The following is a 27,477-nucleotide window of genomic DNA, read 5'->3' on the forward strand; positions in this document are numbered from 1 at the left end:
CAAGTACTGACATGTACATCTTTTTTTAACAATAAAATGCTAATAATTTTATACATCATAAAGCACTTCATTTTTCTTTCAGCTATATGGTGCTTTTGGTAATTTTTGAATGATTGTAAAATACTGTCAAGCCCTTTGATTAACTTCTGTTTATGAAAAACTACTTTTCATTTTAGTGATATTCTATATTCATATAACTATGAACAATTTTTTTTAGCTTCAAATCTCCACTTATATAAAGAATGCTAAAGAAACTATACTGACATACAAGCATTCTTTCTACAATTGAATATGAATGTACAAAAAATAGACTGTCCCAATAAATCCTGTTTTTTACAGTCCCAAAAACGGAAGCAAAACATACTCGTGCTTAAAATCTAACAGTATTCTGGAGAAAATGTCTACAGTAATACAAAACAAACAAGAAGCCTAATGGCAAACAAACAACTATGCAGTGAGCTTGGAAACATGTAAGGAATCAAAGTTGAGCTTGTTTGCTGAAAGTCATTCATAGATCTAATCAACAACACAGATGAATGACCTCTCAAAGAAACATTATTTGTATAATGAGCATATGGAAATAAGATCAAGTCAAAATTAAAAACAGATCCCAATATTTTTCTATCACACTAACAAAACAAAACTTGCACACAGTGCAACTTCTTATCCATTTCACTGATGAGTATAAAGGCTTCCTCTTTCCACTTGTAAATCAGATCTATGTATATACCTTGTCACCAGGACAATTCAGAGGACAAACTGGAAACCTATACCATGTGCCACATTCCATGATATATAGTGGATAAACTGAGCACAAAATTGCAAAGCTGCTATAACAGGCACTATGCTGAAATAGGAAAAAAGACAATCCCCCCACTGTATACTTTTTCCAAATTTGTGAACATCAAAGCAACACATTAACACTGGGCAAAAGTTTTGATTTCACTATTTCTTGTAATTGGTATAGTGAATAACAATTAATCTGCCAGATATGAAGGCCAGTGAATAGAAGGAAATTAATAACAACTATAACTAGCTGATACAATTTTGCTCATATTTAAAGATAATGAATGAAAATACGGATAAGGAAGAAGAAACAACTTCATAAGTTTGTCAAACAAGATCTAATTGTAAAAGTATAGAGCTACAACTGCTGACCTGCAAGCCACTTGAAACAGGATCACCAATATCCTTGCATGATAGTACACTTGTGATAAAAGCATATAACCCTTCCCTGCCAAATGAGCAAAAGCTAAGGTCTACTAGCAAAATGCTACTTTCATATACAAGTTTCTTATTATCCAGTCAAAAGATGACACTCCCACTAGCCCATGTGGTACCCAATTTCTAATCAATACTACCCTACCTTTAGAACCCGCTCACAACATAAACAATCATGCTATACCGGATCAAAGTGAGAACATCAACACTCTTTTCATCTCCACATTTTTCTGAGACAGGACTTCTTTCTGAACTATAATTACCTCACAGCATTTAAACATCAATATTTCCTAAGCTTGAAGATATTATAATTCTATATATACCCACTTCCTACTAGCTAAACCAACACCATGAACATAAAATATTTCTGCAATAGTACAATATCCAAAGGATAGAAGCACTTGTGAACTGTCTATGATAATACCCACATATGTGCCTATTCTCCAGTTAAGATTAAAAACTATGACCCCAGCCCGATGTTCTATTTCCTACTGTTAAAATGACCTAAAATGCATCATCCATCAACAGCTTACTTCTAACCATCATGATGAGCACATAATAAACAAGGTTATTAGTAAACATTACAAGCCCCCTTAATTTGTTTATCCAAGAAATCTTAATTTACATATATCCAAAGTGTGAATACAAATCCTTCAAATGCCTCATAAAATCCTATTTCCCCCCATAATTATTTTGTATAAACAATGCATAAGAAACGAAGCCTGGTGTAAAACTGAGCAATATTTTCTTGGCAAGATTTTTGGTCTCCTAGAAGTACCATTTTTTATGCTAATGCACTTATTTGTATCCATGTTTGAAAAGTATGGGTTCCTGAAACCTGCAAGACTTAATGTGAAGGAGACTGGAATGAGCACATACAGGCTCAATTTGCATTCATCCACATAGTTATGGATTTAGGAAGATATATCAACTACTAATATCCAAAGCAAGTTGGTTTTCCTATTCACCTTCAGCTACTTCTCTTATACTGAAAAACTCAAATTCTTAAATTGTGGCCATATTCACAAAATACCTTTTTTGTGTTATATAAAATTATCATTGTAGTTCCAATATACTGTAGTTCCAAAAATAATTAACTTTATTATAAGAAAAGTTTATGGATATTACAAAAGGTAAATCTCTGCACTAATGTTGGTCATGGCATGATTTAGCAATAATCTAACAGAATTATATGCACACTACTAACTTAATGAAAGCAAAATAATGATGCCATTTTCAAATCTGTTTCTATACCAATATCAAAATAGAGCTGGATGCACCATAATATCAAAACATCCTTTTTGAGAATATTTTCTGTAGATAATATAAAATATATCTTGGGAGATTAATTTTCAATGGTTCTTCATGAGAGTGGTCAGGTAGTTAATATCACACAATGAAAACTAGTTAGCTACTGCCTTTCACTACCAATCAATACTACTGCAATTGTGGTGAACTAGTATTTCAGTCCTACAAATGAATCTGCATTAAAATCTAAATTGCAGCCATGATCTTGTCTTATACTGAATGTTGGGTTCTCCACATTGGAAGTAACTTATCATCCCTGAATAAACAGCAAGCTCATAACAATACATACTTATAAACTGAATTTCTCTTATAAGAAATTGCTTTCAAGATCTTAAGCTCTTACAAACCACAAGTTTTCAGTTTTATATTGCAATGTAAATGCACATTACCTAATCCATCTCCTATCTGTATTATCATTATTATACTATCAACAATTACATTAAAGTGAGACCAGATGACCTATATAGGCTTTCAGGTATCCTTAGACTGTGATTTGTTCACTATTCTCTTTACATGAATGATGAATATCATGGGGTAAATGAAAAGAAACAAGAAAGAAAAGAACATTGAGACATCTCTACACAACTACCCAATAGTCAATGGCTTATGATAAAACAAGACCAATGCACTTCATCAGCAGGACCCAATAACCCACACACTAATTTATACAACAGCATACAGTATAGTACCACAAGTTTGCGAGGTTAGGTTCCTATAAGCCTCGCAAATATCAAATTCACGAACATTTTGTTTTTACCTAATATGTAAAAAACAAGACCACCTCCATGCACCTATCCTACTACATCTACTAACATGAAGTATAAAGCTGAAACCACTGTTCAACAATGATCTAAAACTCTTACCACAAGGTAGTGTTAATAAATATGAACACTATGAATACCAATATAAATGTGCACTTGTAAATTCAACAACCATCTCTCCACTGAGATTTGTGTACAGATCTAGTCAATATTCTACTACTGCTACCAGTATTTGCTTATGAGAAGAAATCAGATTAATGAGTGATGCCTCTCTTACCAATTTTATCCTTACAGGATGGAGTGGCTTGATCATAATGTTACTTTCCACTACAATGGACATAACCTATCCCATTAACTATATAGTTCTGTTCACCTCTATTAACTGCTGATGCAATCTTTGGGCCTCTTTTTATCCTAATGAAAGCTGTTCCTAACAACTTTACATTCAAGGAAGCTTCTATCATGAGATTTCATAATCTTTTTAAGGTGAGAATCCGAGAGATTTGGTTACAGAAATACTGATGATTTGTGATATCAGATAAGGTTGCTAAGTCAGATCTTACCAGATATAATTTTCTGGCAACAAAATAAGTGACATTATAAAATACATTATACATGGTACAAGAAAGTGTAACAACAAATTCTAAAGGCCAAGTAGTTAACAATAGTTGTTGCCTCAGACTTCACTAACTGGATACCTGCAGCCCAACAGTAGCAAGGAATGGTTCCTGGTCCCTCCCATTAATCTCGTAAAATTTTATGAATTTGAAAAGTTGCTGGAAGACTTTATTTACAGTATTTTAGACTTCACTGAGGACAATTCATACAGGTTTAACTTCTCTTAGTTTGTCATTCAGCTTCTCAGCACATGATGCAAAGGTAATATGACACCTGGAGATTTGAAACATAAAAAATTGTAAACAAGGTCGTTTCTACTCAAATGAACTCATGCTTCCATGTCATTGGCTAATAACTGACAGAAGAGTCTGGGAACACATGGCAGCTGTCAGTTCTCCTTATGTGAAAAAGGGGAGGAAAAGTAGCTGAGGTTGACACAGAGATATTGGGCCCATTCCAGACAACATTTGCCTGCTCTAAGAGCTGCATCTCCAGATGGAAGTGAGGGTTTTATTAGGATGTGAAAAACTAGTGACATGGTCCTTTTGATGTCTATCTTGCAGGATCACCACAGGCAAGTGATCCTGCCAAGGAGTCAAGTGACGTACAAATGAATATGAGCATGGGAATAGATCCTGGGGGGATGGGTGATATATACCCCTAGGATTTTTGTTAGTATGGGGGGAAGGGCTATGTGAACATTCCCCCTGGATAGGTCTCCCCCTATCCTGCACAAAATCCTGAAAGGAATGTATTCCCCCTCCAAGGATTCACACCCATGATTATGAGCACCACATACAGAAGGAACAAGTTTACAAAAAGAAAACAAAAATCTCTTATAAATATCCACTTTTTTAAGTTGCTTTAGCTACAGTTGTTAAGTATTTGCAAACTTGAGAATGATTGCTTCTGAACTACATTATTGTACATCCCACATTACCTGCTGATTTGCAATTTTGTAGACTACAAAATCGCGAACTTGTGGTACTTTACTGCTTTTTTTAATATGTACTAACATAATTTATCCAGAAAGTTCAAATGTAGCAAGCTTCACATTATGAACCTGAATGTAAAGCATTAGATATACGCAATACACACCAATCACTATATATATATCCAACCCCAAAATAATGTTTCCATGGTAAAATATGCCAAACATGAATTAGTTCCAGTGTTTTCCTTGTGCAACAGAAGTGTAAATTCTGAAAACTATTTCAACACCCTTTAAAATATGCAGATCTAATGAAATTATCATCCCACGATGATGAAAAATATAAGAAAATCACACTATTTTTCATCCTTCAGCTACTGTGTAACTATCTCAAGAAAATTCAGTATCAATCACTACAAATACTGTGGACTTCTGATATACTATTCTGGAACCCAAATATCCCATGTACACTCTGCCTTGGTTAGAGAACAGGCTGGCATAAAATAAATTCTCATAATGAATTCATTTACCTACCTAACCACATACACATCTACACCCAGTATATATAAGCATGCACACAAATTAAACACCTATATGTACATACATTCCTTCTGCATAAAAATATATATACATGCCATTATATCTTCATTAACATGTACTACTGCATACATCTAACATCTATTCTCTACAGTTATGAACATTAAATCTGATTAACAAGATTTAGAATGGAAGAGGAGGGGATCATCATACAATAAAATGGGAGTGGTAAGCCAGCTATGGCTGTCAGACCCTGCTGTAGATGAGCTACACTGCTTTTGAACTAAGCAGAATGGCTAAGGACTGGATAATCCTCCATCACCCAGGTATTGGGGAAGGAAGGGAGGCTGAATAGGTGGGTAAGTTGTTTGACTCAGCCATCCTCCTCATAAGGGGGAAAGAGATTTGGGTGAACACCCAATTTTTTCATAGGAAACATGTACATGCATTACAATATCTACACATACTGTAGGAACCAACAACAGGGACCTACAAGTGGTGTTCCTGCAAGATGGATGTCAGAAAATCATCTCTCTGCTGTCTTCAAAACCCATCAACACCCTTACCTCCAACTGCTTCCCACTTCTTTTCAAATGTACTTCCTCCACCTTTTCACATAAGAACTCACATCCACCAACTGCTCTCCATTTCTATGTTGATGATGTTGAAACATCCCACACTAATACAACACAGACAACATTCTAAGACACATGAAGAGGACTCAAAGACAGTTGTTGCTGTGGGGCTGCAAAATTCCAGGCAGTGAAACTCGAGGAAATAATTATTATATACTGTATTATACATATTGCCAGTGATTTTAACTGGTTGGGAGAAACCCTCACCCTCCTCTGCACATAAGAGTTAACACCACCATCTGGAGACCATTCTTGGTGATGTGAGGTAATTTTACCTAACATAAGGATGCGAGGTAATTTTACCTAACATAAGGATGCAAGGTAATTTTACCTAACATACCTAACATAAGGAAACATCTCAGCAGGGAAAAAGTGCAAGTCACAATTAGGTGGGATTGGTGAAAAAGGTACAGAAACTGATGCTTTTACACATGTGTACAGTGTGTGGTTTGAAAAATGGATGAACAGAAGATAGGGGCAGCAATGATGGACTGTCAAGAGGACTGCTAACACATTCTGGAGCTTTTGAAGAACAGTGGTCCCAGTTTTTCCCTTTTGAAGAATAATGGTCCCATGTATGGAAGAGGAGGAGGAGGAGAGAGATAGAAGAGAGAGAGATAGAAGAGAGAGAGAGAGAGAGAGATATATATATATATATATATATATTTAGGTTAGGTTAAGTAGACCTTTTGAACAGGTGTCCCAATTTTGCCCTTTTGAAGAATAGAGACCCCAAATTGAATGGGACTCCTATTCTTCAAAACCTCCCAAATTCTCTATTACCTTGGGTTTCTCTTATGACCTTATGGCAGCGAATAATTGTTCCTATGTTCTCCTACAAGTCTCTCTTAAAAAATGTTGTATTTTCATCAGTGTTGTATGAATGTTGTACAGCTGCGGACAATACCCTTGTTTCAGTGTGGCATGAGCATCAAAGACACATATTGCCTAGACCCAGGTCAATATTGTGTTTGCACTGCTTTTACAGAGGTGGTCTAGGCATGTGGATAAAATGCATGAGGAGACTAGCAAATAGAATGTGGACAGCAGAAGCATATGGCATAAACTTAAAAGAACAAGGTGGATGGATCGGGTGAAGGGGACCTGGAATGCATGAGGAATGTCTGTTGAGTAGGGAAGAGTTTGAAAAAAGATATGAACAAGAGGAGGGAGGTTGTGAGCGAGTGGATGAAAGGATGATGCAACACAAAGGTTTGTGTGTCGAGAGAATGATGAATTGGAGTAGCAGCTGTTAGCTCCCCTCCTTGAATAAATAAAAACAAGAGTAAACAAAAAATAGCCAAAGTTGATTGAGAAAGATCCTGGACCCTTTTGAGGTAGTATCTCCTGATGGAGGCAAGTGTGTTCATGAGATCTGACAATGGGTGAGAGATGAAGATCTTACACACCAATCTGGTAGGACCATGATATGCAGGTCCCCATCCTAGTAACCTGGAATAACACAACACAGATAATACAAGAAGCAAGAAAGGTAAGAAAAGGTGATGGGCAAACAGATGACCTAATCAAAGAAGGGTACAAATATACATAATCCATGCATACCTACATATGCCCATAATACATACAGAGAACATATACTGATGCCCAGCATTCAGACAGTGTAGACAATAATACAAAGTTTCTTTAAGATGGATTCATGAGCCAACTTGGTGGCCATCAGTCTTCTGCTTACTTGAATATGTTCTTTTCAAACAGATATTAACTACACCAAGTTGTGTTTCACAATCTGTATCCTCTCCCCTTTTATCTAAACTATTTACCACTGAAAACTCCTCTTGTCATCCCTTCAACCTAACATTAGTTTTGGTTTTTGCATCCCTGATAATCATCACCTTTGAAGTCTCCACAAACCTTATAAACTTTCAATTATACTTTCCCACAGGCCTCCATTCCTTTTATGCTTTTTTCCATGCCCAGTCCATATATACTAGCACACTATTAACATTTCTTCTACTTCATTTAACTTCACTCAACACCACCGAGCTCATTCACACTATTTTCAGTTTTTCACATCTCTTACATCAATGTAACTACCAAACCCTCCCTTGCAACACTATACCTTGCCAAACTCAACATAAACACCTGCTGGTTCCATTTCTTCTGTAACCATCCCATTCAACTTTGTTTCATACAAGGCCAGCACATCCCCATTCTCTCTCTGAACAATACTTTAATCTTGCAGATCTTTCCTCTTCCATGACACTCCTGGTGATTCTATAGTTCCATTTGGCCCTTTCTGATTCAGTCAAGGTGGCAATTATAAAGGCAGAAGCAAATAGTACACCTTGTTCATCTTTTACTATCAACACAGAATTTTCTTCATTCTCCTTTCCTACCTCATCTGCCCTTTTCATACACACCCATTCAGTTGCTTATGTATTGACCTTGTGTGTGTTTACCTAGTTGTATTATACGGGAAGGGGGCTATGCTCATGGTGACCCATCTTTGTATCTTTAAAACATCGTTTTTTCTTAAAATCTTGAATAATGTTTGCACAGATATCCAGCACTTTGTGTGGGAAGCTATTTTTTTTTTTTTTTTAGATATCTTCTATTGTTATCCTTTTTGAGTTTCTTTTCACGACCTCTTGTTTTTCCATTGTCATTTTTTTAGTAAACCATTCCTATCAAGGATTTCCATTCCTTTCGTGATTCTATAGTCAGTAGATCACCTCTTTCTCTTCTCTTCTCAAGAGTTGGCAGTTCCAATTTGGATAATCTTTGTATGTTAATTTAGAAAGAGCTGGTGCCAACTTTGTCATTGCTCTCTGTATTCTTTCCAATTTCCTTATATTCTTTTTAGTACTGGGTGTCCATAGTGTTGCTGTGTATTCCAGTTTTGGTCTTATTAATGTACCTAACATTTTTTTTAAATAATTTCTTCATCTAAATAGTCAAATGCCACTTTCATTGACCTTAATAGGTTGAAGGTTTCTCCAACTATTTTGTTGATATATTTATCCAGTGTCATGTCTTTGCTGATTATTACTCCAAGGTCTCTTTCCGAGTTCACTTTTTTTTTCTCACCAATTTTATAATTATTCTTATATTCTGTTTTTACTTTTTCCAAACTCTATTATACTACATTTCTTGATACTGAAGTTAATTTCCCACTTTTGAGTCCATTTCCAGATTTTGTCCATGTCTGATTGTAATGATTCACAGTCCTCCTCTGTTCTTACTTTTAGTATTTTTGCATCTGCGAAGAAATTCATATAACACTGAACTCCTTCATCCATGTCATATATATGGCAAACTTGATTGGAGCCAGCACCAACCCCTGTGGGACACCACTTATGTGTGTGCACACGTGTGTATTTACCTAGTTGTATTCTACGGGAAGGGGAGCTATTATGCTCATGAGGTCCCGCCTTTGTATCTTGCAACATCTAGTTTGTTCTTAAATTCATGTATGGTGTCTGCACATGGAACGATTTCATCCAATTTGTTCCAGACATCCACCACTCTGTGTGGAAAGCAGTTTTTTTTTCAGATCTCTTCTATAACAGTCCTTTGAGTTTTTTCATGTCCCCTTGTTTTTCTCCTATCCCAATTTAACGAGTCTTCTCTATCAAAGACTTCTATGCCTTTCATAATTCTATAAATGGTGTGTGTGTGTGTATGTTTACCTAGTTGTATTATACGGGAAGGGAGCTATGCTCATGGTGACCCATCTTTGTATCTTTCAGCATCAAGTTTCTTAAGTTCTTGAATAGTGTTTGTACACACTGTTGCCTTATCTAATTTATTCCAGGTATCCACCACTATGTGTGGGAAGCTATTCTTTTTCAGATCTCTTTTATAATTATCCTTTTTGAGTTTCTTTTCATGTCCTCTCGTTTTTCTGTTGTCCCACTTTAATAAATCATAACTATCTAGGATTTCCATACCTTTCATGATTCTATAAATAGTCAGTAGATCTCCTCTCTCTCTTCTTTGTTCCAGAGTTGGTAGTTCCAATTTGGACAACCTTTGTTTGTATGTCAATTTGGCGAGTGTTGGTGTATACATAAGCGGGTCACTACAAGCATAGCTCTCTTCCTGTAAAATACAACTAAGTAAAACTAGGTAAATACACACACACACACACAAGAACATACATTTTTATACATCTTATATACATTATTCACACAGGTACATGCAATATACTCAATTCCTTTTTTTCATTTCTTAATGATTTTGTACTATAGATGGTCACCTTACTGAAGTCCCTTCAGGGGGATCTACATCAGTCTATAGCAACTTTGTGGTCTTTTTTTTTATTTCCTTATAAAACATGCAACCATTTATCAAATATTTCATTCAATAAAATAGATCTTATTTACCAGAAACATTCCCAGAATCCAGTTAACATGCTATACTACTGAAATTCATAATTACTTGCTACAAATCTAATTTCCTGCATAAACAAATAATCCTAACCACAAATAATCACCTAAAAACATCCACTGTCAAAAACTATCAGGAGAGAAACTGGATCCTCAACATTTTCTTTTCCTATCCAAGACTAACACAAGTTCTATCTAATCTTCTTTGTCCCCATTACCAGTATAATGCGATGAGTCATCTGAAGATGAGGAACGGTCATCTTGTACCTCTCCTTGGGTGAATGTATTAGCAATTATACGGAGGATGAGGTATGTCCAATACACATGAAGGACCAGAAGAGTGATAAGAAGACTATTAAAAATATAGTAAGCAGGAAACATGGGCAATAATTTGGGGGCTTCAATGGTCGTGCTGCGTATTATCCATAGAGGATATATACCCACTCTAGTCACAATCCACATTATGGCAAAGAGAGCAAAGACTGCATCACACAATGCTTTCTTCTTAAGGTAAATGCAAAGCTTGGCACCCTGAAGAGGAATGTCGGCACAGTCATGTATAATGAGCACCAGAGTGCCGATCCGAGTAAAGTTACATGTCCAGGAGAAGGTGATGAGCACAACAGTTACCACATGATGGAAGAACATCTGCCAGAAGTCTTTCCGTCGGGACTCAAAAAAGTGAGTGATGATCATGGACCAATAAAAAGCGAGAGATAGCATGTAGTACCACCATACATCATTGTCCAGAGAATGATTTGGATATTCATACCAACAATGGAGTATGTCCCACAACCACGGTTTACCAAACATCACATAAAGACCAAAAAAGAAAATGAAAGTGTAATATGTTAATTGCCATGCACATTCCATGAACTTTGTGTACTTGTTCACCCTTGTCATGGCCACTCTTTGTCGCAACCACCTCTCCACCGCCCGTGTTTTCCAACCGATCTCCTTGGCCATAGATTTTATTTCACACTCAGGTGCCTTGTGCCTGAACTTCCTAAAAAAAGTTTCCAATGTAGGATGTGGTTGGACTGGTTTGTGTTTAACATTCTTCAGGCCACAGTATGATGCTAGAGGACCAAATACAAACTTATCCAGTATCAAAAATCTAAGTGCAATCGCCATCAGTGCCATGACGAGTGGATAGCTCCATAGGTCATTCCAGTTGGCATACTGCACCTTCTCATTAGGTACAAGGTCTTTCCACTCGTAACCAGGTGGGAGCCACACCCTAGGGTTCCAAAATTTTTCTCTGATGGACGACATGACCCTGAGGATGAAGGAGAAACGTTTCAGCAAATTGCCTCCTCGATATCATCTTCATTCTTATTTCAACAACAATTACATATATCAGAATACTTAAAGTAGAAAAAACAAATACTGAATTAAAAAACAAACAAACAAATAAAATAGAAATAAAGACTAGGTGGAACAACAATGGGAACAGAACTTGAAGCCTACATTCCCCACCTATGTATGTTGTACACTTTTTTGTAGCAAGTAATTACTTAAACATTTCAGCATCAAGTGTATGATTGCAATTCTGTGTAACAGCAGGATCTGATACAGTGCATGTCATAAATATTTTGGCAATAGTTATTCTAATCGCTCACATGCCAGGGAGATGATTCTCACGGACATTTGACTCGCTGGGCCCCAGTACTTGCAGGTACAAATCACTGGGCCTTATGACATTTCCACATAATTATGAAAATATTCATATACAGCTTAAAAAAAAAGAACAAAAATACATACATACATATACCAAAGGCTTTCCCCCCCCCTACATGGAGGGGTAGCCAAAAAGAAAAAGGCATAGAAACCACTCCCACCCATTCATTTCCTAGATATTCCATTCCCCTCCACCCTCCCTCTTATCTTGGCACCTACTGGATGATAGGTCATCCCTGCATCCTGTCCACTGCCCTGGGTCAGAAGCAGTGTCGCAAGACACAGCACATCCACAGCAAGGCCGCTTCATAAATTCGGAAACCGTCCCCTCATGCAGAAAAGGAGAAGACGGGGAGAAATCCCTTCGGGCTGCGTCAATTTTTTTTTTTCTCATACGTACTTCCTCACCCCCCATCCCCCACCCACTCCCCCTCATGCATCACAGCATCATCTATACACAACCCCTCTCCATTCACCGCTATCTTCTGTCCTCTCCTGCCCTTCCTCCACAGACATTCCTCTCTTTTGTAACGCCCCTTTCACCCCATCCATCCATCTCATCCTAGGATGCCCCCTCATATTCAATCTTTCCACCTCTGCCTTCCACACTTCTTTTACTAATCTTTCTTCACTCATTCTTTCCATGTGTCCAAACCATCCTAATACCCTTTCATCAACCCTATCTCCCAGTTCCCTTTCCACCCCTGTTCTCCTCCTCACCTCCTCACTCTATCTAGCCTAGTAACCCCTATCATACTTCTCAGACATTTCATCTCAAACACATTCAAACTACTTCTCTCTTCCTCTCTCATGTTCCATGTTTCTGCCCCGTACAGTGCTGTTGGCACAATCACTCCTTCATATAACCTCCTCTTAGCATCCATTCCCAGATATCTATTTCTCATTACACTTTTCAATCCACGAAGGCATTTACTTGCTTCTTTCAATCTACATTCTACCTCCACCCCCACTCCTCCCTTTCCTGTCACATTCGCACCCAAGTATCTGAAACTATCCACTTCCTCCAGTTTCTCACCCTTAATGCTCACTTCCAGCCTACTGTCACTCTCTCCCCTTGTACATCTCATCACCTTATTTTTGCCCACATTTATCTTCAGCTTCCTTCTTTCACACACCTTCTCAAACTCTGTCACTAACTTCCTCAATCCCTCCTCTGAACCTGCTACAAGCGCAGTGTCGTCAGCAAAAAATAAATAAATAAATAAAAAAAAAATAATAATAAAAAAAATAAATAAATACATACATACATACATATACCAAGGCTTTTTCCCCCTTACAAGGGGGGTAGCCAAAAAGAAAAAGGCATAAAATCACTCCCACCCATTCCATCCCTGAATACACTCCACACCCCTCCACCCTCCCTCTCATCTTAGCACCTCCTGAATGACGGGTCATCCCTGCACCTTGTCCACTGCCCTGGGTCAGAAGCAGTGTCGCAAGACACAGCACATCCACAGCAAGGCCGCTTCATTAAATTGGAGAGCCCCCCTCCCCATCCCCCCATTGCATAAAATGAGAGGACGGGGAGAAATCCCTTCGGGCTGCGTCAAATTTTGCTCACACATACTACCTCACCCCCCATCCACCTGGCCATTCCACCTCATGCAATCACATCATCATCCATATACAACCATTCTCCATTCACCCCTGTCTTCTGTCCTCTCCCGTCCTTCCTCAACAGACATTCCCCTCTTCCCCAAAGCCCCCTTCACCCCATCCATCCACCTCATCCTAGAACGTCCCCTCATGTTCACTCCCTCCACACCTCTTTTACTAGTCTTTCTTCACTCATTCTTTCCATGTGTCCAAACCATCCTAATATTCTTTCATCAACCCTATCTCCCAGCTCCTTTTCCATCCTTGTTCTCCTCCTCACCTCCTCATTTCTCACCCTATCTAGCCTATTAACCCCCATCATACTTCTCAGACACCTCATCTCAAACACATTCAAACTCCTTCTCTCTTCTTCTCTTATGTTCCATGTTTCTGCCCCCATACAGTGCTGTTGGCACAATCACTCCTTCATACATAAACAGCTCACTCATAAACACTCCTTCATACATAAACAGCTCACTCAAAGAAGGAAAGATACCCGAGGACTGGAAAAACGCTAACATTGTACCAATATACAAAGGAGGAAACAAGGAAGAACCCACCAACTATAGGCCAGTATCACTAACAAGCACCATAGCCAAAATTTGTGAGAAAATAATCAAGAATAGATGGGTAAAACATCTGGAAGACAATGACATATTAAACCCAAGACAATTCGGATTCAGACAAGGAAGATCATGCTCCACAAACTTAATATGCTTTTACTCAAGACTAATAGACATAGTACAAGAAAGAAATGGATGGGCTGATTGTGCATTTCTAGACTTGCAAAAAGCCTTTGACAAAGTACCACACAGAAAACTACTAAAAAAACTGGAACACATAGGAGGAATACAAGGAAACCTACTAAAATGGATAGAGGACTTTCTGACTGGTAGAAAGATGAGAGTAGTGCTCAGAGAAAAATATTCAGATTGGAAAGAGGTGATCAGTGGAGTACCGCAAGGATCTGTACTGGCACCAATAATGTTTGCTATCTATATGAATGACATGGACGAGGACGTGAACTGCTACATGAGCTTCTTTGCTGATGACGCCAAACTGCTAAGGAAAATAGAAACTGATGAGGACTGTGAAGCACTGCAAGAAGACCTAAATAGGGTATGGAACTGGAGTCAGAAATGGGAAGTGGACTTTAATACTAAGAAGTGTAGCATAATGGAGTTTGGAAAAAGCAAAAACAGAATATCAGGAAAATATACAATTGGAACCAAAGAAGTAAAGAAAGTAGGATCCGAAAAAGATTTGGGAGTAATTATCACGAACGACTTGTCCTATGATACACAGATTAACAAAATTGTCGGGGAGACTTACAACTTGCTAAGATCAATAAAAGTGGCATTTACATACTTGGACGAAGACATGATAAAAAAAAATATTGGTTACAGTACCAAAAAGAATATAAAGAAAATAGAAAGAATCCAAAGAGCAGCTACAAAAATGGCACCTGCACTTGCAAACCTATCATACGAGGAGAGATTGGCTAAACTGGAGTTACCGACACTGGAGCAAAGAAGAGAGAGAGGTGACCTATTGACCATCTACAGAATCATGAGAGGCACAGAGGTACTCAATAGAGAGAACTTACTTAACTGGGACAAAAGAAACACAAGAGGACATGGAAAGAAAATAAAAAAACATAGCTATAGAAGAGAACTGAAGAAAAACAGTTTTCCTCATAGAGTTTTAGACACTTGGAACAAACTGGACAATGAAACAGTATGCGCAAAGACCATTCATGAGTTTAAAAACAAACTAGACACTGCGAGATACAAAGGCGGGACATCACGAGCATAGCTCCCCTTCCCGCAAAATACAACTAGGTAAATACAGTCTCCTCTTAGCATCCATTCCCAAATGTCTATTCCTCATTACACTCTTTAATCCACCAAGGCATTTACTCGCTTCTCTCAATCTACATTCTACTTCCACTTTCACTCCACCTTTCCCTGCCACATTTGCACCCAAGTATCTAAAACTATCCACTTCCTCCAGTCGCTCTCCCTTAACCCCTTCCATACGGTGCCGCACACGTAGGCGTCATGAGGAGCAAGTGGATTTGCAACGTTGCCATATCGGCGTCTTGATTATATTTATTGTAGTCGCCCCTGTGTTTTTACATTCTCCCAAATGCGCCCTGAATCCCATTCTCTGTGGTTTTCAAAATTCGCGGGTGAAAGAGAGAACGATCGATATAAGCGGCGACTATATTTTATGATGCGAATATTATTACGTTACGTCATACGGCTGGCATTGGCTGCTGCCCGCGAGATTTAAGTCCCGTACTGAAGTGGTTAATGCGCACTTCCAGTCTACTGCCACTTTCACCCCTTGTACATCTCATCACCTTACTTTTACCCACATTTATCTTTAGCTTTCTTCTATCACATACTCTCCCAAACTCTGCCACCAACTTCCTCAATCCCTCCTCCGATCCTGCCACAAGCGCAGTGTCGTCCGCAAACAACAGCTGGCTCACCTCCCACTTTTCTCCATTTTCTTTAACCATCTCCAATCCCTTGCCCACTACCCTTGCATTTACCTCTTGCACCACCCCATCCATGTATAAGTTGAACAGCCAGGGAGACATTACGCATCCTTGACGAAGTCCCACCTTTACCTCGAACCACTCACTCTCTCCATTTCCAATCCTGACACAAGCTCTACTATTCTCATACAAACTCTCGACAGCTCCCAGAAGCTTTCCTCCTATCCTGAATATCTGCATAACCTCCCACAGTGCCTTCCTGTCTACCCTATCATAAGCCTTTTCCAGATCCATAAAAGCCAAAAAAACATCCTTCCCCTTTCCTATAGCTTTCTCACATATCTCTCTTACCACAAAGATCTGATCTACACAACCTCTACCCGTCCTAAATCCACACTGTTCCTCACCAATTACTCCCTCTGTTCCTCTCCTAATCCTCTCAATCAAGACCCTCCCATAAGCCTTCCCAACTACACTTAACAAGCTAATCCCTCTGAAACTACTACATTCACACTTGTCCCCTTTTCCCTCGTAAAGAGGAACTATACAGGCACTCCTCCAGTCCTCCGGCACTCTACCTTCTCTCTCCAACAAACATTAAATAACCTCACCAGCCAGTCCACCATCACTGTACCTCTCTTTTTCAGACATTCCGCATGGCATCCATCCAGACCAGGTGCCTTACCTGCTTTCATCATTTTAACAACTGCCTTCACCTCATCCTTCCTTATTTCTCCTCCATTCTCCTCATTCATCACTCTCATTTTCTTCGCACTTCCCACTGCAGCAATCTTTCCTTCCCTATCCTCCTTCACATTTAGCAACTCCCTAAAATATTCTGCCCATCTTCCCCTTACTGCCTTCTCTTCCATTATCATCTCTCCATCTGCACCTTTTACCTTTTCTTCTCTACTTGATTCGCCTCCTCTTACTCTTAATTTCTCTCCAAAACATCTTTTTATTACTTTCAAAATTTTCTGTCAAACTCTTACCCCATTTCACATCTGCTCTCCTCTTTGCAACCTTTACCTTTTGCTTTACTTCTCTTTTCTTTCCTTTGTACCTCTCATATGACTCCCTCGTCCTATTTTGTAACCAATCTGTGAAAGCTCGCTTCTTCTCTTCTACAACCTTCTTTGTTTCCTCATCTCACCATTCACTACCCTTTCTTCTATTTCCCCCTGTCCTTCTTGTTCCACACACCATCCTTGCACACTTTATGACTCCCTCCTTGAACCATCCCCATTCCTCCTCCACACCCAGCTCTACTCTACCCTTTACTCCCTCCCACTCCTCCCTCAGCTTCTTTCCTTACTCCTTCTCCTTCAGAGTTCACTACCTCCCTACCTTTTGTCCCTTTCCTCTTCCTCCATCTATCCTCCACTTTCAACTTACCTTCCACCAAAAAATGATCTGATATTCCCCCACCCTCTCCCCTTAGCACATGTACATCCTTAACTCTTCCTATCATAATCCAATTTACCACTACATAATCCATTAGCGCTCTATCTACCACCCTCTACCATGTGTACTTATGCTTGACTTTCTTCCAAAACACTGTATTTGCTATCATCAACTCTCTAGACACATTTCCACCATCAACTCTCCACTACAATTCTTTCCTGGAACTCCACATTTCCCAACCACTCCATCGATTGGACCATTTCCCACTCTAGCATTAAGGTCTCCCAGTACTATCACATTGACATTTCTTCCCAAATCCTCTATGCACTCATTCAGATCTATCCAAAAGGCCTCCCTTTCTTCTACACTCTTCTCACTGCCAGGCCCATATGTACTTACAAAGACCCACATCTCCTTTCCCAGTTTCACCTTCATCCATATTATCCTTGAGCAAACCTCCTTCCACTCCACTACCCGTTTAACTATCTCTTCACTCCTGATAACCTCCCACTTACACTCCCAAACTTACACTCACCCTTCCCTTTCAACTTAGTTTCACTCAAAGCCAACACATCCATCTTTCTTCTCACAAACATACTACCTATCTCTTCCCTTTTACTCTCATCTGTACCACATCCACGCACATTAAAAGACCCAAACCTTAGGGTGCTGGTCCGAGGATTTCCAGCCCCTCTTATGCCTTCTTTTTTTCTTTTAGGAATTTCCCCTGTGGGGCTACAAGGAGAAGGATGCCTAGTCCCAATCCCCGTCCCTTTCTTCTCGCCTCTTACGATCCAAGTGGGAATAGTTGGTGGCAGTATTCTTTTCCCCCACCACAGGGAAAAATAAATAATAATAATAAATAAATAAATAAAATAAATCCACCACATGAAGGGACTTGCATAGTCTGTGCTACTCTGGCTCTCGACAGGTTTGAAGCATGGAAAAATAAATGTCAGTAAATGCAGAGGATGATACAAGTTTGGACTGATCCTATGAAACCTTTCCTTGTAAACACAAACATGTTCCTTCTAATTCATCTTCCCAACAGGCTGATATTTTTCACAGGTTTTGTTCAAGCTAAATAAAGGCACTGTTATCCAGTTACATATAGCATTTTGCCTAGTTGTCTAAAATGATAGCTACCTTCAGGGGAGTCCACCTAGTAGGTATATCCTTTTCTCATAGAAAACCTACGAATTATACCACATTCTAATTAGGGTTAGGCTGTATTTACCGAAGTATCTCGGGTCTCTTGCAAGGGAGAACTATGGCAACTGAATGACAGACTCAATAAATGACTGTTTTCATCTAACTTAGGTGCCTGGTGTACACAGCCGATATGATGCAACTTGAAGCTGAAATTGATATACACCAACAAAACCGTTACTGCACTTGCCTGATGGAAATAATAAAAATGGACCATCACATTCCTAAATAAACCTTAAAAGAAAAATCTTGGGTATTATTTTACTTCCTGAACACAAGGATTTAAAAAAAATAAGGGAGAACTGGACAAGGTGGACAACAAAGAAAAAGATAAACAAATAACAGAACAGCTGTTCATAGCAAAATACAAAGCATTTGATACGAAAAGCAGAGTAGAGGGTCAAGGCACCGAAACAATGAACAAGGATATGCTTGTCAGAATATCAAAAATACATTGCCAAGACTAGTCTCAGTGATGTGAAGGAATACATATAAACATATTGTCTCCTTAATCTATTTTGATGCAGACCAAAAGGATTTCTTCCCATCTTTTCCATTTTTTGCATAAGGGGAAGAGGAGGGAGGGTCGCTGTGCAAATGAAGTGGCTCTGCTATGGATATGTTATGTAATGCTACATTGCTTCAGACCTGGGCAGTGGGAGGGAGAGAGGGATGACTTCATCTACAAGGAACTAAGAAGAGAAGGAAACAAATGGGGTTGGATGGAAGAGGAATGGGTGCGTGCCATTGACTTGGCTACTTTCTTTATAAGCCTTTGGTATAAAGATCGATAAACTTGAGACTGTAGTGATCAACCAATCCCTCATTCTGTATCTAATCCAGAACAAAGGCTTCTCCCAACATTTTTTATAAGTTACATGGGTGTACCAACCTCTGCCACATCACTTACAAACTTCTCTATCTTATCTCTCCAAGGTTTGATACATCAGATCTGGTCAGGGTAAGGTATAGCAATGGCCAAGAACAGGACCCCACTTGAAAAGTTCTAAAGCATTCACCTAGTCTTGAATACTAATCCACACTTGAAAAAAAAAAGCCTAGTCACATCTAATATAACAAGTCTCACGCACACACACACACACACATGGTTTGATACAATAATAATGGTTAGTTAAGATCACTGACTAGCACCCCACCCCAACAGCTGGCAATGATCCTCTGGCCTTAACATAAATCTCTCTGGGAAAAAACATTGGGCAGTACTCTGTTGTATCAGTGTGGGACTGTTTCAGTCACCAGCTTGCAGTACTGGAAGAAGAACAGCTGCTGGCTGTCAGTTCTCCATATGAGAAAAGGTAGAAGAAATACAATAAAAATTTATAAATGACCTTACATCCAGTCTGGAAAGAAAATGTCATGCACCTTAAGACAGGTGAAGGTGTTGACAGCTCTTGAAGACAAGAAGCAGGAAGATAATATTATATATATATATATTACATATATATATATACAGGTAAACGTCGACTTACGATGGCATTAGGTTTCGATAGAGCCATCGTAAGACGATCTCATCGTAAGTCGATCCCCACTCTGTTCCGTGGTCACTGTACCTAGCCTACCTGTATATTAACCACCAGAGATACTGAATATAGCCTATTAAACATGTACAGTAGTTTATTTAATTATTTTTATCCTTTTTACCATATTCAAACACTATAATATGTATTTTCAGTACGGGACTTAAATCTCGCGGGCAGCAGCCAATGCCAGCCGTACGACGTGACGTAATACTCGCATCATAAAATATAGTCACCGCTTATATCGATCGTTCTCTCTTTCACCCGCGAATTTTGAAAACCACAGAGAATGAATCATTTGAGAGAATGTAAAAACACAGGGGCGACTACAATAAATATAATCAAGACGCCGATATGGCAGCGTCGCGAATCCACTTGCTCCTCATGACGCCTACGTGTGCGGCACCGTATGGAAGGGGTTAAATTATCATATCGTCGTCGTCGTCGTCGTCATCGTAAAGTCGAACAATCGTAAGTCGCGGCCATCGTAAGTCGACGTTTACCTGTATATATATATTTTAACTTGTATTGTAGGACTACAACAATTATGTCCTCGTCATTCATCATCCAAAGGTTTAAAAAGATGGACAAAATATTAACCAGCATAGCAGGATGTCATTATCTAATGTGCCACGTATTTCAAATGCAGGTACTGACACTGGGTACCTGAATGAAGCGATTGTCCTGCGAGAACATCAGAGACACTCTTCTCCCTGCAACTCATCTACAAACCCTATCAACTCCCTCACTTCCATTTGGAGGTACAGCCTCAAGGGCCTGACATTCGGTATTCAGATGTGGCCCAGGATCCCTCTTTATCAACTTCATCTATATTTCCTCCACCTGACAACCAATGGCTCCACCCCCCTATTACCATCAGCTGGTGACATGGAAGCAATATGACATTAATACATTGCAGACATCAATTCAAGGTTTCTTTACTAGATGTATATGATGCCCTAAAGACTATTACTAGCTGCTTAGAGACTACTGGTTTCCAGTCAGCAAAACTTGGGGCAATGGGAAAACAAGAGGACATGAAAAACTCAAAAAGGATAATTATAGAAGAGATTTGAAAAAGAATAGCTTCCCACACAGAGTGGTGGATACCTGGAATAAATTAGATAAAGAAACAGTGTGTGCAAACACTATTCAAGATTTTAAGACTGGTCACCACAAGCATAGTTCCCTTCCTGTATAATACTAGATAAATACAATCAAATCAAGCATAAAATGCTATAAAAACACTCTAATTACAGTCAATACATAAACTATAATGTCCTGTCTAACTACAAGTTTGAAATGACAAATGAATGTGGAAGACAACAGTGTTATCGATGGTGACTTGGGGTTGATGTATGTAAATTTCTCTATATTGATCTCTCTTAAGATGGAGGTCAAGTGTGTTTGTGTTACTTCAAAGAATATCATGAATATGAATAACTGTCTCATGTGTGAGTGGTCACTACATGTGACCATGGTGTAATTAGTAAGCATGCCTGCCTAGACAGCAAGAGGCCCTGGGCTTGATTCCCAGGCAGTGCCAGTTTTTCAGTGACGCTCCCTTCCCAATAAGTCACAGTGAGCAGGGTCCTGCAGTGGTACACATTACCAAACTGGCAGAGGCCCAGGGAAGAGAGATGTGCAAGTGGTCACTAGAGGCAATTGTGGTGTAATCGCTAAGTATGTCTGCCCAGACAATGAGAGGTCCCAGGTTCAATTCCCAGGCAGTGGCATCTTTTCAGTGATGCTCCTTGCCCAACAGTAATCAATCAATTGTTCCCTCAAGTTATACTGACTGGAATCATGCAGTCCCACAGCAGTTAACACTAGTCCTTGAGCCTTCCCACAGATCTATCTATCTTTGGGATGATGTCTGTGTTGTCTAAGTCATCAGCTAAAAGTAGTAGGAGGAGGAAGCTGCTGCAGTTTATCAGCTTGCCTTATGTTTAATAGTGGAGGAAATACAAATTTGATAGAGATTTAGAGTACAGCCTGACAGCTGAATGTCAGCCCCTTGGGGTTACATTTCTAATTGGAAACAAGGATGTTGACAGAGTTTGAAAATGGACATAATGGGGACATCTCTCTCTCATATCCTTACAGAACCACTCTGTGCAGGTACCTCTTGTCAATTCTATGTTAGGAAGAGGAGAAATTTAACATGGTAAGCAGTTTGCTTAATGTTTATGATAAAATAAGTAATGACCAGTCTCATTTGGACTTGTTTTTGGCATATTGATTCCTGACCTTTTCTTCCACTAAAATAAAAGGCTGGGCTAGGTTCACCAGGCCAAAAACAGGGTAAATTTATAGACGTGCACACCTACCCAATATAGCATTAGAAAACAATTCATTTTGTAAATTATAATACATCAACACAATATACTTTTTTTCTAGAAATCTATAACAGAAAAAGTTGCTAAAAGTTATACAATAATGTGCTTGAAATGCCATCTGTGTTGATAGATGTGGAGGTTGAAGAAATTAAAGTATAAATTCATCAAACTTAACTTAACCTGCATTTCATAATGCAGTACAATATAGAGGTCATCAGGGAGGCTGACAGCCATTTTTGGCATCTGATCTGATAGTGGGGTATAGAGAAGTTTCATAGTTTGAAGGAAAGAATGAAGCTCAGCTCTGTAGCAGTTTAAAAATATGTAGCATGGTGATGTCACTTGGGGTAGGAAAACAACCAGTATGCAACATCAATGGCATTGTCAAATTGACATTGACAGGACTGGAGAGATGACAACATGACATCTTGAACCCAATGCTACAACTCTGATAGTGTATTTGCTTTTAGCATTTTTATTTTATTGATTTCCATCAAGAAAAAGCGGCCCTGCTGTGGATGTGCTGTGTCTTGCGACACTGCTTCTGACCCAGGGCAGTGGACAGGATGCAGGGATGACCCGTCATCCAGGAGGTGCCAAGATAGGGAGAGAGGGAGGGTGGAGGGGAATGGAATATATGGGAAATGAAATGGGTGGGAGTGATTTCTATGCCTTCTTTTTGGCTACCCTCCGTGTAAGAGGGAAACAGCCTTTGGTATATGCATCAAGAAAAATATATATGTTGATCTCACTACAGGTAGAACACCCAATACAAATCATCAGCATCGTCAAACTGACATTGACAGGCTCGGACAGATGACAACACGGCATCTCAAACTGATTGTCTTAGCTTTGTTCGGTAGTGTATTTGCTTTTAGTCATTTTTCTTTTTTATTGATTTCAGCTAAGAAAAATATATATTACATTGATATATTATAATTTAGAAAATTAACTTTCTATTGCTTTATCATTTAGGTGTGCAATAATAATAAAAAAATCATATTGTGTCATTTAGCATCCTTCTGTTCTATTTAATCAGAATCAAATTCATAATATAAACTGGTTTTGGTAAATTTTTAGAAGTGCACACTTACACGATATACCAATAGGAAATTAACAATTAGTTTTGTAAATACTTCAACATAACGAGTTTTTCTTGATGGAAATTAGTAACAAAAAAGTTGATAAAGGATCATTCCATGGCAATTCAACCAGTCATTTTTGCCACAGACTCATATTTTCTTGCAAATTACTGTACTGATAAACCTTAATGAGACAAATTCAATGGTGTGTGTCTTGCCTCTATAGGTCAAATGGTTTCTGAAATATGACCCCTCAAATTTGGGTCAAAATGGTAATTTTTGCAAAAAAGTGAAAAAGTTCAAAGTCAAATTTCTGAGACTACTGCACCTACAGAGATCATTCCGATACAATTTCAAAGTTAACAAGATTATCCCACAACCTTTATTAATGCATATATTTCTTTTCATTGTCAAACAAAAAAGTTGACCTTTAATTTGATCTTTGACCATGAATAGGTCACTTGACAGAATTTTCTTTGCAACTTTCCCTAAAAATTTGTACATATGTATAGCAAAGTGTTCATAAATAAAATTTTCATTGAGAAATGTTTATTTTAGGAGCTACAGATTTTTACATGAGCACAGCTTGGAGAAGTATGATGGGGGTTACTAGGCTAGATAGTGAGAAATGAGGAGGTGAGGAGAAGAAAAGGGGGGGGGGGTGGAAAGGGAGTTGGGAGATAGGGTTGATGAAAGAGTATTAGGATGGTTTGGACACATGGAAAGAATGAGTGAAGAAAGACTAGTAAAAGAAGTATGGAAGGCAGATGTGGAGGGAGTGAACATGAGGGGACGTCCTAGGATGAGGTGGATGGATGGGGTGAAGGGGGCTTTGGGGAAGAGGGGAATGTCTGTTGGGGAAGAGGGGAATGTCTGTTGAGGAAGGAAGACAGGGGTGAATGGAGAATGGTTGTATATGGATGATGTTGTGATGCATGAGGTGGAATGGGAGGGGGGATGGGGGATGAGGTAGTATGCGTGAGCAAAATCTGACGCAGCCCGAATGGATTTCTCCCCGTCTTCTCCTTTTATGCATTGGGGGGACGGAGAGGGGGGGTTGCCGATTTAATGAAGTGGCCTTGCTGTGGATGTGCTGTGTCTTGCGACACTGCTTCTGACCCAGGGCAGTGGACAAGGTGCAGGGATGACCAGTCATCCAGGAGGTGCTAAGATAAGAGGGAGGGTGGAGGGGTGTGGAGTGTATTCAGGGAGGGTGGAGGGGTGTGGAGTGTATTCAGGGATGGAATGGGTGGGAATGATTTTATGCCTTTTCCTTTTTGGCTACCTCCCTTGTATGGGGGAAAAAGCCTTGGTATATGTATATATGTATGTATCATCCAATTTCAAGGTTTCATCCTAAATACTATTTTAATAGAATATGCATATAGAGCAGTATTTTATTAAAGCATACATTAGATATTCATAAAAAAGCAAGGGTACTGGTGTAAGTACTGTACAGGAGTCCCTCAATTATCGCGGATTCAATCATATGCGGATTTTATTTCAAAACCATCTCAAATGTAGAGAACCGTTTTAAAATTCGCGGTGAGTTGAGCACGCATACACACACACGTGGCAACATCGCAAACATTTGTGGTGACTGCTTTCTATTTTACCATATACAGTCGATCCTCATATAACACGGTCATTATGTACACTGGGAACTGCTCAAACAAGGGTGTGGGGCGAGGGGATAGCCGTGGGTGGCTGCCTGAGGTCACGTGTCAACCTCCTGGTACTGATGCAGGAGGGAGGGAGGGGAGGAGAGGGTGAGTGGGGGCATTAAAATAAACCGCGTTATATGAGGAACAGCTGTATATATTTTGTATTTTACTTCTTATATTCATTTAATTTTATTTTATTATTATATTCCACTTTACAATATTTAATTATTGCTGTTTTGTCTCACTTTGATCATTTATGTAAAGTTAAGGTGGTTTGTTGGTTGCAATCCATTAGTGATATGCTTGATTCTACCTGTTCCCGCGACCTGTGCGGTGACCCATTCCTCAGTCTCTCACCATTCATAGTGCTGGTAAATTGCTCTGGAAGTCATGTTCATTACCCCTCCACGTGTTCTCCACATGGCACCGAAATGCTCCTCTAAGCCAACAAAGACAATGATTCAAGGAAAGGATGAAAAAATTGCTAAGTGAGAAAGGAAGTGTATGACATTATCAGAAAAAAAATCGTCATTTTGGACAAACTGAAAAGTGGTATGTCCTATGCAGCATGTGCCAGAGAATACGGACTTGATAAATCTTCTGTGCGAACCATAAAAAATGTGAAAAGGACATCAGACATGCCGTGACACATTGTGCTCCTGTTTCTGCTAAAGTGGCGCATCACATCAGAAATACGGCACTGAATCAGATGGAGAAAGCCCTGAATGTTTGGATCAAAGATCTGAATCGTCATGTTTCTTTAGACTCGCTCAGCATCAGAGAAAAGGCCAAGAAAATGTATAACTACTTCAGTGAAAAGTGTGAAGAAAAGTGACCTTTTGTGGCCAGCAAAGGCTGGTTTGATAAGTACAAGAAAAGGTTCATTCTGCACAATTTAAGAATCATGGGAGAGTCAGCTTCTGCTGATCACGTGGCAGCAGAAGCTTTTCCAGAGAAGTTGGAAAAGATAATTAAAGACAATGGATATTTACCAGAGCAAGTATTCAATGCAGACGAAACAGGACTTTGGTGGAAGAAGATGCCAGCTAGAACATTCATATCTCAAGAGGAAAAACAAGTGCCAGGATTCAAAGCCCAGAAGGATCGCGTTTCCCTTTTGTTGTGTGGAAATTCAGCTGGACATATGATCAAGCCTATGTTCCTGTACAGAGCTAAGAGACCACGTGCTCTTAAGGGGAAAGACTTAAACCAGCTGCCAGTATTCTATCGAGCAAATGAGAAAGCCTGGGTAACAGCTGCACTGTTCACAGATTGGTTCCACAACTGTTTTGTGCCTGAGGTGGAGAGATGTTTAACAACTAAAGGGTTGGATTTCAAGGTATTGCTTCTTGTTGATAACTGCCCCGGCCACCCCGATTTGCTCAGGTTTGCTCACCCCAACATTAAGTGGAATTTCTCCCCAAAAATACCACTTCCCTCATTCAACCTTTAGACCAAGGTGTAATTGCCGTGTTGAAGGCCAAGTATGTCTCTCGCAACTTTTCTAACATGTTGAAAGCAATTGATGAGGAGGGAGAGGATGTAAGATCATGGTGGAAAAAGCATAACATTGCACACTGTATCTCTATGGTGAAAATGTGCCACGATGAACTCACTACACATTGCATGAACGCGTGTTGGAAAAAGTTGTGGTCATCTGCAGTCAATGATTTTACTGGTTTTCTGACTGCGGATGCTGAAGTCTTCAAGATAAAGAGCTACGCTAGAATTCTGAGTGGTGTCGGATTTTCAGACATGAGGGAGCAAGAAATTAGTGATGAATTGTTGAACCACACAGGGGAAGAACTAACGGAAGAAGAAATAGAAGAATTGCTACGTGAGGAGGAAAAAGAGCAAGAGGAGGAAGATCGCGGCACACCACCACCACCAGCTTGGACTTTAGATAAACTTTGTGAAGTTCAAAGAAGTTTGAAACCCACAATTGATCTATTTACAGCATATGATCCATCCCTAGACAGAGCTCTGACAGTCAAGAATAGCATGGAAAATGGATTCGCTCCGTATTTGGAAATTATCAAAGAACTGAGGCGAGAGGTTGAACAACCAAAAATCACCAC

The 27,477-nt window shown here is 39.3% G+C and overlaps 1 protein-coding gene and 1 long non-coding RNA gene across 3 annotated transcripts in view; one reads left to right on the plus strand and one right to left on the minus strand.

The window, feature by feature from the left end:
• The window catches only part of LOC143020856 (F-box and leucine-rich repeat protein 13-like), a 71,343-nt gene that overhangs the window by 31,929 nt on the left and 11,937 nt on the right, over positions 1-27,477 (minus strand). The window lies entirely within an intron of this gene.
• The window catches only part of LOC143020863 (uncharacterized), a 117,985-nt gene continuing 110,746 nt past the window's right edge, over positions 20,239-27,477 (plus strand). Inside the window, exon 1 of the long non-coding RNA XR_012965946.1 lies at positions 20,239-20,732. This is a non-coding gene — a long non-coding RNA (uncharacterized LOC143020863). The remainder of the gene's footprint in view (positions 20,733-27,477) is intronic.

The sequence above is a fragment of the Oratosquilla oratoria genome, chromosome 41 (assembly GCF_046742065.1).
Source record: "Oratosquilla oratoria isolate Oo_2021 chromosome 41, ASM4674206v1, whole genome shotgun sequence".
Classification (NCBI taxonomy): domain Eukaryota; kingdom Metazoa; phylum Arthropoda; class Malacostraca; order Stomatopoda; family Squillidae; genus Oratosquilla; species Oratosquilla oratoria.